This window comes from Bombus vancouverensis, chromosome 8 (assembly GCF_051014615.1).
Source record: "Bombus vancouverensis nearcticus chromosome 8, iyBomVanc1_principal, whole genome shotgun sequence".
Lineage (NCBI taxonomy): Eukaryota > Metazoa > Arthropoda > Insecta > Hymenoptera > Apidae > Bombus > Bombus vancouverensis.
In genome coordinates, this window is record NC_134918.1 from 11,618,043 (window position 1) to 11,634,499 (window position 16,457).

At 38.8% G+C, this 16,457-nt stretch overlaps 1 protein-coding gene and 1 long non-coding RNA gene across 5 annotated transcripts in view; one reads left to right on the plus strand and one right to left on the minus strand.

Annotated features, from left to right (window-relative positions):
- The window catches only part of LOC117155877 (uncharacterized), a 381,740-nt gene that overhangs the window by 149,873 nt on the left and 215,410 nt on the right, over positions 1-16,457 (minus strand). The gene's annotated exons all lie outside the window — the stretch shown is intronic.
- Positions 12,195-15,819, plus strand: LOC117155879 (uncharacterized). 2 transcript variants are annotated; one of them, XR_013058989.1, is made up of 4 exons: positions 12,195-12,457; positions 12,764-12,893; positions 14,426-14,921; positions 15,208-15,819. It is a non-coding gene; the product is annotated as an uncharacterized LOC117155879 (long non-coding RNA). The 2 variants fall into 2 exon arrangements; XR_013058988.1 differs by having other exon boundaries at positions 12,764-14,921.

The following is a 16,457-nucleotide window of genomic DNA, read 5'->3' on the forward strand; positions in this document are numbered from 1 at the left end:
CCATATATTCAGGATACGATGTTCTTCTACTTAATTAAAGCTTAATTAATTACTAATACTAGGTATATCTGCTGTTCTTGAAAAAACTGGGAACTCGTAACGGCTTGCAATCTGCAATTTTTGTTTCGCCCAGATGGAAGCAATCATTGCGATCGTTACCGCCGCTGGCGCATTAAAACGTGAAAACTCCAAGTCGCTAAAAAAGCGGTCTCTCCCCTCGACGTAATTAAATTTATCTCCGTTATTACTATGTCCGTAAAAACAAGGAAAGTGTTTACCATTAATTAATCTTTTTTTAGACGGCGAGCGTGACAGGATGAAAGGCATGCCAACCGTAAAAGTCTCCGGCGGTTGTCGAGGTGAAACAACGAAGAAAAGGAACATAATTAATAAGCGGCCGGTGGAAAATGAACGTTGCGAATAAAGTTCGAGGTAACGTGGGTATCGCGGTTCAACGGGCAAAACAATTAATTCTGAAAGTATATGTTTTAAAAAGAATGTTTCTTGCACAACGGGAGGCGGGTAGAGCCCCTAATCGATCGTTCGATCGATCGATCAATCTTGATTAGCTCGACTGGTAGGGCGCTTTCTCGTGCAGCTAATGTAATTAAAGGAAAATTCTACCGAGCCCGAGAGCTTCCTTCTTTTCTCTAGTCGGCATCGTCGCGATTATACGAATCTCCATCGATAAAATATAAAAGGAGTAACGCTCAAAGTGGCGCACTCGACAACATTTACTCCGCAAGCGTCCACCGATAAAGCGCTTTAACGAGTGCGTTCAGTTCTTCGTGAGTTCCTTCTTCTTCTATCTCTGTCTCCCTTTCTCTTACTCGCTCTTTCTTTCCTTCCCTTCGAAGCGCGGATCATTAATTAGCTCTGCCGGATGAAAAACAGCCTCTCGCCTATTCGAGGCTGCCAACGAGGCCGACAATAATAAAGCGGGGCAATTAGCCACTTTTAATAACATCGTTCCACCGGACGACTTATTTGTACTTTCTTCCTTTTTAGAGCAACCCCGATCCGGACGCAGCGTATTGTCACGATATTTCTTCTCGTTTTGGACGCGAACATTCTAATGATTTTCGCGCACGTGTCCCCGCTCGAGCGCATTCGCGGTAATTGCCGCTTAATTGACCTAATTTTCACGACGCTCGCGATAAAAGGACATGCCTGAATTTCACGAATAGAGCGACCCCACCGCCGGAATTGTTACACCGCCGTTTCAGTAATTAATTGAAGGAAATTGATGCGCTCGCTCCTAGAGGATAAAGGGCGACTGGCAGTCGTGCTCGAGGCTGAAATTAACAGAGTCCAGGAACAGTCAGTTTCCAGGTAAATTCGTTTAAACGCCGCTCTTTCCACGCAATTTCAATTGCAGACTTGAAACGTTACATCTGCTGTATAATTTCACGAAAACTCTCCGTTAACACGAAAGCGAACGAAGGAAGAACGTAAGGAGCAAAGGAAGTAGAAATAGTTCAGAAAAATTGTTCAAAATATGTTCTTTCGAATTTAGTATAATGTAATCGATAAATGGTTAACCACTTTGCGACAACAACGCGAATCGTACGATCGTTACGCTTGTGAGCTCGTGAGCATGATTTTATAAATTGCTTTTGTTGATTTTATAAATATAAATTGTTTCATATACAATCGCGTTTAATTGGATTACTTAATACGTAAAATTGCTACCACGCGTTTGATAAAGTTATATCGTATCATAGAGATAATGAAAAATCTACTAAAATATTCGTATCGATTTACAAGCGATCAACCAATTCCGAGAACATCTAACCTTCGCCTCTTTTCTGTCGCAGGATTCATCTTCGCAAAATCCAGAATCTGTACGAAACGGTGAGATCGAGCTTCCTCGACAAGCAAGTTTCGATCTAGAAACACTATATCGAGCGACGACGTATTGGGTAGGGCACGGTTTCCTTTGTACGAGGATGGCCGAGACCGAAAGCGTTGTAAAGTTGTGCCACGGATCCCGAGCGAACAGCCGCTCGTAAATATGCACGGCGCTTCATGAATATGCATTGTTCGCGGTGCATACGCGCCTATACGGCGTGCAGCTCGCCTCTGCCGGTACACCTTAAGACCCTGGCAAGTTTCGAGCACCGGCCGCCACGAAATATGACAGCCGCGTTTGTGTCCGTAACCAAAAAAGGAGGCCACCTCGCCGACAGACAGTTTGCTCGTTAATTAACGAGCGAATTGTCGTTGGTGGAAGAAAAAATAAAAGAAGGGAAAAAAAGAGGCCACGTTTCCGTCTATAAATCGCGAAACTGTCAAATCGACGCGAGTCGTATATGTCGTGTCGGATCGCGGCGAAAGTCACGCCAACGCGTTGGAGAAAGTCAACAAGCCGCCGTCGTGCAAATGAGAAATTTTATTGGATCCCCGAAGGGAGTTTCGCGAGACGACGCGCCGCTGAAAATTCCGGCCGCGACCGACAGAAACGCATGTTAAACTATTAGCTCTGTAAACGTTCGAAGCTACGATGGAATTTCCCTTCTCGCGGAGGAGCGGCAAATTTCATTAGACCCGTTGATCCCGTTCAAATGTTTAATCTGTCTGGATATAATCCGGTGGTCGATCGGAGGAAAAACGGGCAAAAACTGAGACAGTTTTGTTAAACGATCGACCGATGGATCGGGAGGCGCGCGGAGATTGAACCAACCTCCCGTTTAAGGTCTCGGATAAAAATCGAAGGAACGAGATTTGCATCGAGGCGAAAGACACAACTTCGTTAAGCATATGTAAAAAGATATAATAACAACAATCGCTTCTTAGTATTTATAGAATATTATTATATTCGATATAGTATCTGTATCCGAATGCAGATGAAAAGCGAAGACGATCAGTCAGCGCTCTAATCAGAAATGTTACTTTCACGTAATTTTAACGAAACCTTAAGCGCGTGAAAAATGTATTCAGACCACGACTGTACATCCCTCTCTTTTAAAAACACTTGGTCGATCTCAACGCGCGAAATAAGAAACAGTCCTTCCCTAAAGAGTTAGCCAAGAGAGAAGAAGTCATTTCATCGCTTTACGCTAGCTTCTTTCCTAACCGCGATCAATTAAACCGACGTACGAATAGATTCCTGCAACTATATTCATAGCCTCTTACTTATTTGCATTTGGCCTCTCGTAAAAAGGAGACAAACACGTGAGAAGACCCGATTTGATTCTCGTAAAAACTAAACGACAATCATCGACCTTCGGACGCATCACTATCCAAGTGTCCAGGCACTAAGCGAATACGTTCACCAGACACATTGGTCTCCGTGACACACCTTCACCGATATAACCCGTGCTAGCATGAGCACAAATACATTTACGATCGTACGCACACGAGATGACTCCCTCTATTACTATGTATACGTTCCTGAATAAACATGATTTGCTTGCGCGCCAGCAGGATTACGTATCCTGCACCTTGGCTCGACGAGATGTGGAGCGTCTTAATCCATATGCATGGGAATCCTCGGCGAGGATGCCGACGTGGCCAATTGCTTCTTTTGTTCTTGCACTGTGGAGAAACGTCCCGAGGTGTGTTCCCGTCGTCGATCGGCGACTCGTTTTATGGATAAACACCGAATACGGTGGAGGGAGGACAATTCAGCTTTTTCCCTTTTCTTCTTTTTCTTTCTTTTTCATCGTTTCTTGCCTCTCCGCGGTGTTAATACCACGCGCATGAATCATTTATGAACGATTCGAAATAACTTCGTCTCGATGGAAATAGATCGGCAGCGAATGGAGACCCGTTATATAACGCGAACAACTAATCCGCCGCGGTCGAAGGTGCACGAGGACAGCTTTCGCGCTGGCACGCAATCAATCGTCGCTTATAGGAAACAACGCCGCGAATAATTATGGTGCTCGACCGAATAGGGAACGAGGCTTCGACCCGGTTTGCGTGCGAAAGGTTTTCGTTGCTCTTCGATGAAATTGATATGTAACGCATTGTAGCTTGGGGCTGAGTTTCTTGTATCGTATAATGATCCTTTTAACGCGAGAGTATAGTACGTTGCGCGAATATTCAATAACGCGAAGCTCCTGATTTTCGTTGATTAATTTATATTGAAGAAGTTAAAGATGAATTAGTTGAATAGAAAATTAATGGAAAATAATTGAACCGACGTGTATCGCAATTAATTAATTAATATCGTGTTTCTTTAAATTTAGACGCGTCCAGTTTCGAAAAAATCCATCAACAAGATAAAGCTAACAAAAATATTGAAGGAAGAGATCGCAATTCCAGTGCAAACAATCTCTATCCAGCTTCGTCGTAGTTCACCAGAGCAAAATGAAAACTGACAATCAACATTAATTCAAAGATGATTAATTTTCAAATTTACGGGGAACTTTCGTCCAATAATTTTTTTTTATTTGTGTATATCTTTATTTTAGAACCCATAACGCACCTTAGACGATACGGTACACCGATTGACGAAATGATGGAAAACTATATGAAATAAACATTCCCTAAAGCATAAATATAGTATATACAAAGCAATGCTTACAAATAAATCCGACTCTCATTAACGAAAGTATTTTATAAGCCCGAAAGATCTGTCTCTAGGTTTCTATCCGTCTTTAACTGCACTCAGTATCTATAGATTATACGCTCGTAAATTAGAGTTCAATGAAACAATCAAACGGTAAACGGCCATTGCAATTCTCCTTGACACGTCGATAAATATCCATCACGCAGCTGTTCACCGTATGTCAAAACGCAACGAAAGGAACGCAGCATTAGTCTCTTGATTGTAAGCAATGGAGGAGGGCGTCTCGCAGCTCGCAACTGTCCTGCTGCACCGAAAACGAGGAGTGGAAAGTTCGTCGTCACGGTTCTCTTATAGCAGCCGATACAAATATATCCAGCCGTGTAATATTTAAGTGGCACGATGCATATTTATGTCCAGGGCGGGCGAGACGGCCAGGCAAGCAACGAAAGGAAAGACAAACGGAACAGATTGGTTTCCGGTAGCGCAGCTACGCGACGAGGCAGCAGCTGCGCGAGGTCGGCCGTTTCGAAGCCCCGGGTTTGTCACAGGAGGCAGGAAACGCTCGCACCCGTTAATAACCCAATTAAAACGGACAGGAAACCCTGGTAGCCCCGGTACCGTCGGTCTGGACGATGCCACACGATGCGTCGACAGCGTTACTGTTATCGTCGCTATTACTGCCACTACAGGTGTTACTGTATCGAAAGGGGACGCGGTAGAAGTCTCGTTCATGGAATTCGTATTAAATGATTGTTCTATTGCCAACGATGCTCTCCAAAGTTCATGAGTATTGGGACATCTGCTAGTTTCATGTAAAACATGGTAGTTTAACCATAATTATCAAGGAAACGCACGATTAATCAGAATTCGTCATGAAAAATTGCGATCAAATTCACGCGATGAGAATATGTTAAATCGTGTTCAAGAATTGAGAGAAACTCGAAGAATGGTTTATAGCGTGTGTAGAATGGAATAACAACAAAACAGAATGACAAATAAAACAGTGAATGATACATTTGATCAAAACTGATTAATTGAAAAATACGACCGGTACGTGAGACGGAGAAATTAGAGATTAATTTTATTATATCAAATTGATGAATTGTTATACTGAATTATTATGTATTGAATACGTGGGTTCTTTCGAGTCTAAAATATCATTCAACCGCTTCGCTTCATGTACGATACAAATGATCTTTTTTAAATATTCAGAGTTGAAAATATCAATTTGTCGGATGATATCTACGTAATCTACATTTAACAAAATTTACATATAAGAAAGATTTGTCAAAAAAAGCTATGTACGTATTTCACCAAATATAGTATGTATATTATTTCTGCGTATATCTTCAAAGATCTAAATGACCCACTTACATAATGTAAATCTGTCATATATGATGGATTAAAGCTAATTGCAAATAGTCAGTAAAAGAGTACCCATGTATATACACAATAAAATCCATTAATCAAATTAATAAACTCTTCCGCCATTTAAAAAAAAAAAAAAAAACAACCATGGCTAACAAAACACAGTTGTGATGACATATTGAAAACGATCGAAATTTTTATTCTGTTTTTAAAACACTGAACATTCTCATCTCGTAAAATCGACCGAACGACTATTCATCTGTCTTCTCGAATATTTAGACTTCGTTTGACTGTCCTATAATATTGCGCTGTATGAATGTCCGATTCGACATCAAGTAATCGAAAGTCGATTACAAGCATGCCAGAAATTAAATGTACCAGTTATACCGGTTACAGCTAGTAATTCGAAGCAGATATTAACGGTGTTCGACGATTCACGGATACAAATCTGATTTCCTCGGTCTGGCTACGAAATCCACGTATTTCGCATCGATTCGCGATTAATCAATTACGTAGAAGCAGCGTTCGCCCCTATCACGCGGCCATAAATTTCCGATAATATCGGCAAGGATTAAACTCTATCGTCAAAGCGAAGATAACTCGCGAAATATAATAGTCGGATCGATGCGATTGGAATTCGTGGATCAAATCTATCCCTCACCCTTCCCCTTCCCTGATCATAACGAACAATCGTGTAACCCGGCCCAGCTGGAACAACCAATTTCCTCCTTTAATCGAGAACGCGCAATTACACTCCATTACCTTTTACCGTGGGATAAACAATAATTGTAGAACCGTGAGCCTGCGACCCTCGTATTCCTTTCTTACCTGAAACAGTGAAACGAAGCAACAATTTAATACGACGATCAATCGGTCGAAACGAGGACGATGCCAAGTAAAAAAAGAAAAGAAAGAAAGAACGAAACGGCCAAAAGCACGACTGTACAATACGGGCACACAGGAAATCGGGGCTACGAAGGAAATCGAGATCGGCGAATCGATTCGTTTCGCCTTGCAGCAAGTAATTTACGAAATATGAAATTGGGTACGCTTTTTATTACGTAGATAGCATGAAATCGTAAAATAAAAATGCTTACGAAATATCTATGTAATAATTGAAGCCAATCCAAAGTGATCAACTCTGCTTTCTATGAACTCGACTTTATTACGCGGGCGTATAGATAGATGGTATATAAATTCTGACAAAACAGATGATTTGCTTTATCGCGAGAAGGCACGAATAATTGTGAATCTTGAGATGAATTTTTAAAAAATTGTCTCTTCACGCATCATTATCCTTTTATTTATTAAATTATAGACCTAATCCGTGTGGATTTTAAACGGTCATTAATATCATTGGACTGTCGATGACACAAAAAAGTGTGGGTTAAATTGTTTAATTTTTTAATCACTTCACCTATTTCATCTTATCTTGTATCTGTATTTTAAAAATGTAAAAAATGCACATTATTCACACAAGATGTGAAATATAAAATAAAATTAAACATCTAGAAATTAAATTATCATATCCAAATTTAATTTGAATTATTGTAATCACCTATGCATAACGATACCAATTAAGAAATACATTTTAGATTTTATATTTAGATTTATGATCCAAACTATAAAACATGAGATTACCGTGTATATTTAATCAGTTTTGTATCTCGAAAAAATTAAGAAATGCTCTTATTTAAAATTTCACAAATGCTCCTTTATAGCTGACTAAGTAGTCTCTTTTATCGTAATAATTTCCTTACTAGTCAAAAAAATAAACTATTAAAAAAAAATTATCTTTTTCCTAATTTTACTTTATTCTCCTCATATGTGCTGCTCCAATTTTCCTAAACGTCCTTTAATTTTTTATTTATCGCAAGAACGTAACTAATACATGAAAACACATATCAAAGAACTAAAAATACGTATAATCATAATTACTTTAGAGAAAAATAATTTCCAAAGGCAATGAAAATAACCATCCCATATTTGCTTCATAATACCATCGAACTTTCGAGCCATACATTACTCCATTCGTGGCTTCAACGTGAAAAATAATTAGGTATATACATCACCCTATGAAGCATACCCCAGCAACTTAACAAATGATACGAACCTTGCATTAAAAGCTTGAAACTCGACGGTATTAAGCTTCAGCGAGTGTAAATCGAATAATTAGCGATTTTACAGAGGAACACGGCGGCGCATGAATATTCATAAGGTAGGGCGAAATCACTTGCACGTCATCCGAATCAAAGGGGAACGAGGAACGATGCGAATGAAGCGGATCAAAAGATTGCAGAGAGAGTGTGTATACGCGCGGAACCAATAATTTCCCGTATCGATCGGTGTCGATCTCGGCCGATGCGGCGTGAAATCGAAAGGATCGCAACCGTAGCCGCGTGGTTAAATGAAAAGCGGCTACCGATGCCTGTTCGACTTGCCTGAATTACTGGCTGCTCGCGAGACGGAGCAGAGGGTCGATCGTTCCGAAAAACAGACCGTAAAGCATTAATTATGTGACTTCCGCACTGAAACTCGTGCTCATCGACCCTCGATATAGCGAATATGCACCGGGAATACCGCATAAATTTGTAGCCCGGACGAAACGAGCGAGCAGCACTACCCCGCCGATCGATCTCCCTTCTTGTACGCACCGAATGATTCACGGAATTAATGTACAATTACGAGCTCTGCAACTCTTGTGCAGGTTGCAAGTGGTATGCGCTTAATTAAGACGTGCATGAAATGAACGCTGGATCGCCACAAATACATATGGTGTTCCTTCCGAGGAATTCTTTTTAATAAGCTTCGATGTAGTACATTAGTATAATAATACTCCTGGCTACCCGAAGGTTAATGAATTCGAGTTTTAATTCGACTGTACGGTCAATTTGTGGGGTAACCTTGTTCTCCAAAGTGGGATTGCATTTTTTGCAATTACGTTATTAAAGTGTAAGAAGGAAATGGAAAAGACGTTTTTATTAATAAGGGCAGGTGAAACATATTTTCACGTACGTTCGATAATCTATCTCGCCGCACGTAAGTAAAAGTACTCGTTGAAATTCGAAATATGGCTCGATATGTTTAAATTACATTCAGTCAAATATGATTAGCATTTCGCTTTAGAAGAGAAACGAATGTAATATGAAGGTAATATCCGTTAATACGTACTTTCAAATTATTACTTACGATAATATCAAATAGTTATAAATGATATTGTCTATTGATAAAACACACAGAAAAAGGATGACTCGCCTAAAAGTATGAAAGGGAATAGTTGTAGCGAAATTTTATGTACAAACTGATTCGTCGTTTGTACGTTAATGAAATTAGTCTTAGTTTTCCTACAAAGTATGAAAATACCAATTAAAATCTTCTTTAATATCCATAATTACCAAACTGCTGGTATTTACGCGTTTATAACAATTTTCAACGTGCAAAAATGCCTATATTTAATTAATGTAATAATTATTAGTTATAATTCTTACTGCGTAAAGCAATTTTCTATCTAGGTTCCATTTCTTTAATTGTCCTTATACAAATTTGAACTTCCATAAATATTCACAGTCTAATAATTACTTTTTATTATACATTCCCAAATATGTTTAATTTACGTTTACAAAACAAACTTTTATTTCCAGATTGTTATATGTCAAATAAAAAAAAAGAAACACGTCAACATATTTATGTATAAATTATTTTAACTTCAGCTCTATAATAAAAACAATTTATATGCAAAATCTCGTGAATATTAAGTTGTACGATAGGTTTGTAAAAAAAAAGGGCTATATATGAAAACTTGAAATAGATTGTTAACGTAACTGAACATCGAACGAAATTCATACATATTAACAAACTGTCTGAAAAATCTTTCTCATAAATATTTCTTTCATAAATATTCAATGGAAATATATTCAACTTGAACAACATTTTATTTCCAGCTAGCAGAAGCTTTTTCTTCAAGTCAGTCGCAGTTTTTCTCGCATAAAGATCTCAACTGGATAGAAGTAACAAAGTTACGCATTACGTCGTGCGTTAGGGTGCTGTCAAGGTCGTTTCTATTCAACCCCTAATCAGACACATTGAATTTATCGCGCTACGCGAGAGAAGGGCACGGGCTGTTTTGGTTACTGTATAATTGCAGTGTAACGACGGTGTAATTGCCTCGGTTGCTAACAACGACGCCGTGCAACTTCGTAAATAACAAAGAAATCCTTTACACGTCCCGGATAAACTGTGTATTACGGATAACTATACGTAATTAACCATTCTAAAGTTTGCAACATGGACGAGAATATTTGCTACTTTTTAAGAGTTTGAAAATTTGGTTTAATTAAACCTTTGTATTTTAGTGGTGCCGTTATAGCTACACCGACTCACAAAAGTACATAGCACGAAAAATTTTTATGTCCATATTATACATATGTATGTATGTGTTGTGTAAAACATTTGACTGACGACTATATTGGTATAATTTGAAACCGATTTGAAGATGTATGTAAAATTTAACAGATATCTATTATAACATAAATTTAGTACAAAATTACTGTACAACATGAAATAACTATCTTGGGCATAGAATAAATGTTAAATATGGTATTATCGAGGTTTATTAATGTAACGAACGTTTAAATACTTCTGTAATTTCCGTAAACTTTGTCTGCAGTAGAAACAGTATAACCATAATAACTGGGTCTCGTTGCACTGCTAATGAAATTTCAAAATGTTTCATATAACACACAATATACTCATAAAAGGGTCTACAAGCAATGTTTAAATACCTTTTACCTTGCAACTATAAATCCGAGATAGAAAACGAAATTTTCATATTTAAGGAAAAATAAGTCTCTATTAACGCGCTATAAATCCTCCAGTTTTCTCAGTCTTCGTAAAATTATACGGTGAGCAAAGAGTACGCGGTTCCCACGCGAGGAAGTAGTAAAGTAAGTAAAGTTTATTCCGTATGTCGCGCTGGAGTAAACGAGAGAACGAAACGTACAAAATAAAAAAAAAAAAAATACAAAAAATAAAGAAGAAAAGAAAAAAGAAAGAGGGAGAAAGGAGGGTCTCGAGTTTGCGTTCCCCGATTCGATCGGCGTGCGTGTGACCGGTGATAAGTTAATGCCGCGATTGCCGTACGTGAAAAGAGTGAAAGGGTCGGTGTGCAATAACGGGGGAAGTTTGGTCGCGATACGAAGCAGACGAAGGAAAAGGAGAAGAAAGAGGCAGGGGAGAAAAAAAAGGAAGGAGAAGTACCGGTGCAGTTGCACTCATTTACTTTCCCTGCCAGCGTGAGTCACACATGAAAGAGCCTAATCTCACGCGATCGTGTCGTGTCCGGTGACCCCTGATCTCCTCGCGAATCCCTGTGCGAGCCCCTGTCAACCACCCCCTCGTCGCTCGGTGCATAGTTCTTTTCGTTACACGCATTTAAATGACGCTGCTTTACATTTTTTTCTTCCCGAATATTATGGTTTTATTCCGGCGTTATCGTCGGTGCCGATCTTCTCCTGAGCCGACAACCCGCGCTCATTTATTTTCGACCACCACCTTTCCTCCCTTTCTCCGTTTCTCTGTCCCTCTCACAGTTTCTGTCGTGTCTACCTGCCTGTTTAATTATTTCTTCGCACGGCTTAATGGATAAACATGTTCACCACGTTATTACACCTATGTTAAATCGTTGGCTGGTGTTGTAAAGGCTCTTAAAGCGTGGGCGTTGTTCAGGCTCCTACGTAACTCGCAGAGAGCTAGTTATTTTGGCAAGCAAAAGAAGTTTGTCGATACTAATATGCTAGAAATATGTTGATTAGCACACTCGAAGTTTCAAAGGTATATAAATAAAGATTACGGGAGGCGAACGCGATAAGCCACGTTCTCCTTTCATTCTTGCAGAGGGGTAGTTCTCAAACACGATATATCGCCAATTAGACCCGCGTTTCTAAATTATTTAATTTTACCATTAAAACGATGATATCTTCTTTTTAAATCAAAAGATCAATAAACATGTACATACTTAATACGTTTTTCTCCTATCGATCGTCAGATAAATGACCAAATTTAGAGTCTATGCAAATTCAATTTCAAAGATCTATTCCAAAATTCAAACGCTCGTCTCTTCAGCCTCCTTCTCGCCGTCACCAGCGTTATCGGTTGATATGTAGCCGGTCGTCAATGAAGCGGTATAACGCGATCAATTACACCAATTCTCGCGTTAACTGCGGTTCGAGGCTGTTGGTCGCTGGGTCGAGACGTCTGATCGTTGGTATATGCGGCTAAAGTCCCGATCAAATAATTCGACGCATACAGTCGGTGAAGATAGTGCAAAATTAAATGGTTTATTGGCGGGTATCGAGCCGTGACGCGGACTCGAACAGCCGAGCTGAGAGCGACTGCAGGAAGACTATAGGAAAGGCTCATTAGCCGCAGACAGTTGACAGGACAAAGCTGGATTGTTCTTTCCCCTCTGCTCAGCCTCAATGTCGACCCCCGTATCACCCTTTAGTCCGCCATCATCCGTCGTCCACGAATTAAGGATCTTGCTTCTCGGGCTCGTCAACCGGCAATCCAAATCAGGTAAGAGACATTGTCATCATCGTTCGCTACCCATGTTCTTCGTATGCCTTTCTCTTCTTCTCGTTGGTATCACAGCTCACATCACTAATCACGGCCTGGCCATTCACTCTCGTTTCTCTCTCGCACTCTTCCATCCTATGCCATCGGTGCGACACCAAGGCAGCCTTTCACGTACAAAAATAGCAGCGGCTTTGTTCCGTGCTCGCACGACCTTTTTCTGTTTCTCCTTGTTCGCTCTCGTATGCTCGTCGTCGTTGCTTGCTCTTGTTTTTCGATTCTCTTACGTTCATCTCTTTTTCCGCCCAGACGACCCTTTCAGTGCAACCTCTTTATAAGCGATACGACAAATGCTCTCTATCGCGCGCTCCGAAGCGTCACCGACTGCCGAACGTTGGATGGACGAGCGCAGGGAAGAGTAATTCGATTTCTCTTAGTGGTGAGTAAAATCCGTGTAATCAGAGCCATTTGTATCGAAGAGTTCATCGTAGAGGTTTTCAAGATCTTGAAAATTAGTTTGACATGTTCAAGCCAGCTGCGATACTGTGTCGCCTGTATTAAGTCGTTGAGCTTTCGTTGAACTTTCCATTCGGGTGATCAAAAATGTTTTCACTGCGTATACAGCAAATGATAAGCGAAAATTGGTTCGAAAAGATAACACGAAGCGTGACAATGAAATTTCGGTAATAATCTTATTTCTTTAAGAAGAAAAAAAAGTGAATTACTAGAAATGCAACAAAGAAATATCAACAATCAATTGGACGTTAGCAAACGTATTCGTATGACATTGAAAGAAAAAATGTTTAAATAAGACGAGACAAATTTGACGACAAATTGCAGGGAAAAAAGAGGATCGTAGAAATTTACATCTCATTAGAATTCGCACAAGTCGATTGATTCCTTTCGATGTACTTATACGTCGTTCATTTCGTCATTTTGAAGAGCTCACGTACTATATCGCGATTAAAATGTAAATCCACGCGCCGACACCGGGCAGTCGATAAAGCGTCGTGATTTGCATTGTCGATAAGCGTAAATGAACAATCCCGATCGTTTCCGATTCAGTTAAAAAATTGTTTCGCATAATTAGCACGCGATTCGGGCGAACGCTATCTGCCCGACTTCTCGGTTAATACAAGCCCGGCATTAGCATGCGCTCATTACGCATTAAAATCAGTCGCTATCGCGTTGTGATTGAATTTCACAGGTCCGACGTGAGCGAGTTTATTAACAGACATGCATGCACGATCCATCACTACCATTAAATGCAGTGTGTTGACACTAGACGTTCGAATGTAGTTATTTTTATTCAGTCACGCTTTTCTCTTTGTTGCTTTATTCTTAATTTTAGAATACTAATTAACAATAATATTTATTAAAAACACGTGCACAAGAAATCGTATGCAATTGACAGAATTAACCATTAACAGAATTCTAAGTAGAATAAGGTTTTCAGAATTATAATATTAAATACATTTCTGAGAAATATCTAGACAGTTTCGCGCCAGTCGAACGTTGGCCCCGTTCAAACGTTCTTTCCGGGAACAATTCATTTTCGAGAAACAACCGCCGTTTGAGATCGACGTAAGCGCTTTATTTGTCTCCCGTTCGGTGTCCTCGAAAGAGGATCGAGGCGGATCTGTCACGCTGAAGCGTGACAAAACGACCAGTGCCGGGAATCGGTCGCGGTTTCAGACGTGATGAATATACAAGCGGAGACAGCTTTCACGGCTATGGAATGTCGAACGTGGGTGAAAAAAATGTGTTGCGCTATTTCCGAACATTCGTCGATTGTTTTTTTTTTTATCTCTAGTTAACAATCGATATTACGTTGCTTTCTATCACGCATTGTAATTTGTCGGTTTTACATTTATTCGACGATATTAGCTTTTAATTAATTAGATTCAACGTTTGTCACTTGACGTTTACATAACTGACACTTTTCATATTATCGATAATTTCTTTTTTTAGCTTGTGGACATCTCGGTTTGTTAATATGAAACATTTTAACGTTGGAACTACCAAAGTTGTGAAAGCGAGCGATTTCAAATTCTTTCTCTTTATAATTATGTAAGAACGTAATATTTATAATTATATAAGAATATATAAGAAGAGGAAGAGAGAATATATAGATAATTTTAACAAAATTAACATCAACTTTTATTCAGATGGAAACGCAACTCTCTCTCCCTATTTTATTTTCAGCATACAATTTTAACTATAACTATTTATACAGATTATACTTAAAACTTAAGCATATGCTAATTCTATTTTTACTTAGCACAGATGACTTTCTGCCTAGATATTAAAGGATGTAAACAAATCAATCAAATTCGTAGACATGTCTGAACTACGAGATAGAAAGTGAGCTCAGTGACAAATAATGCCTATGGAAAATAACTGTCAGAGAGAAATATGAACACTGTGTTGACTCAGAATTAACGGATGACTAATTATCTGACAAAAGGTCGGGGAACTTAATGCTATATTTCAAATATTTTTTGATGAAATGAGAATAAATTTGAGGACCTACTTTTGAATATAAAAGTAGCCTTACACTATAAAACATAATTTATATTAGCATTTTTGATTAATAATACCGTTATTGATATAAAACTAAATATCATAGTATAATATATATAATGTAGTATAAATCATAATAATACAGCAACTATTTTATTATTTCCATTATTTGCATATTACTAGTAGACGATTACGGAATAATAGCGTAATGTATCAATAATCTTTTTCAGATAAGTGACTTAGTTTTTATGTATCATAACACTCATCGTAACATGAATGTATCCCATCGTAAGGGCGATTTCACTTTTGCAATAAGAAACAGAAGATGTTTTGTGTGACATCGCATATGCCAGGTACCGGAATCCATTGTGCCACTTGTTGCAGTTTTGAAATAACTTTCTTCTCAGAGAAACAGAGGGACAGCGACATAATTCAATTTACCTATAATAAATTGTATTTCAAAATATACAATTAAGAAAAGAATTGTAACGCTATCTGTCAGCGATTAATTTATATTTCAATTTATAACATATCGAAGTGATTTCGCTTTTACCTCGTGTTAAAGTTTATATTCAGTCATGGTGGAACGTTAATATAGATCATATTAATAACCTTCCACACGTTGAACCATGCATACATTAATAAAATTTGCGCAAATATATGCCAGCTGTGACTGCGACGATTAAATCGCCAACATTATTTATCGAACAGGTTTCCTACGATTAATTACATTAAACCGGACTTACAGGATTAAAATCCGCTTGATATATATGATTCATTATATTTTGTTCATTATGCAATTAAAAAAAAAAAAGATATATTTAAGATGTTTACCCAGTAAATGTTTGTCATTATGTTCTATTCTAGGTAAACTTTTTAACTAAGAAGCGAACGTTATACAAAGATCATTTGAAGTTTTATTAGAAGCTTGTTAAAGTATCAAAGAATCAATTAAAAAATGAAAAATTCGAACGTTCTTTAATTAACTACATAACATTCTTCTTTACAATCAAACATTACATTTGCAGAACATTTCAATCCTAACGAGACATATGCGATGAATTAAAAAAAAAAAACTCAACTAAAACACGTACAAATGACTAAATAACGACGAACGAAAAGCTGAAAAAAGCTGGACGTAGATCGAAATTAATGGAAAGCGAACACGAGGGAGAAGAACGATCTACAATTCGTTTTCGTCCACATGTGTCAGGTCGGGCCAAAACGCAACCCCGCCGTTACGGCGTCTCGGCTGATTTATCGAAATTTCACGTCGAATTGGCTCGCACGGGGATCAACCAACAGTGAATCGGAGGACAGACCGAAAAGAACGTGGCTGTTAGTCGGCCGGCTCATAATTTGTTCACGGTTATTTTTAGGCGAGTCTCAATCTCGTCGTGTCGACACGAATGAGAGTGACTCCTCGGCGCCAGTGGTACTGTCAGTCGTAACAGTGACAACGAGACCGACCGTTCGATGC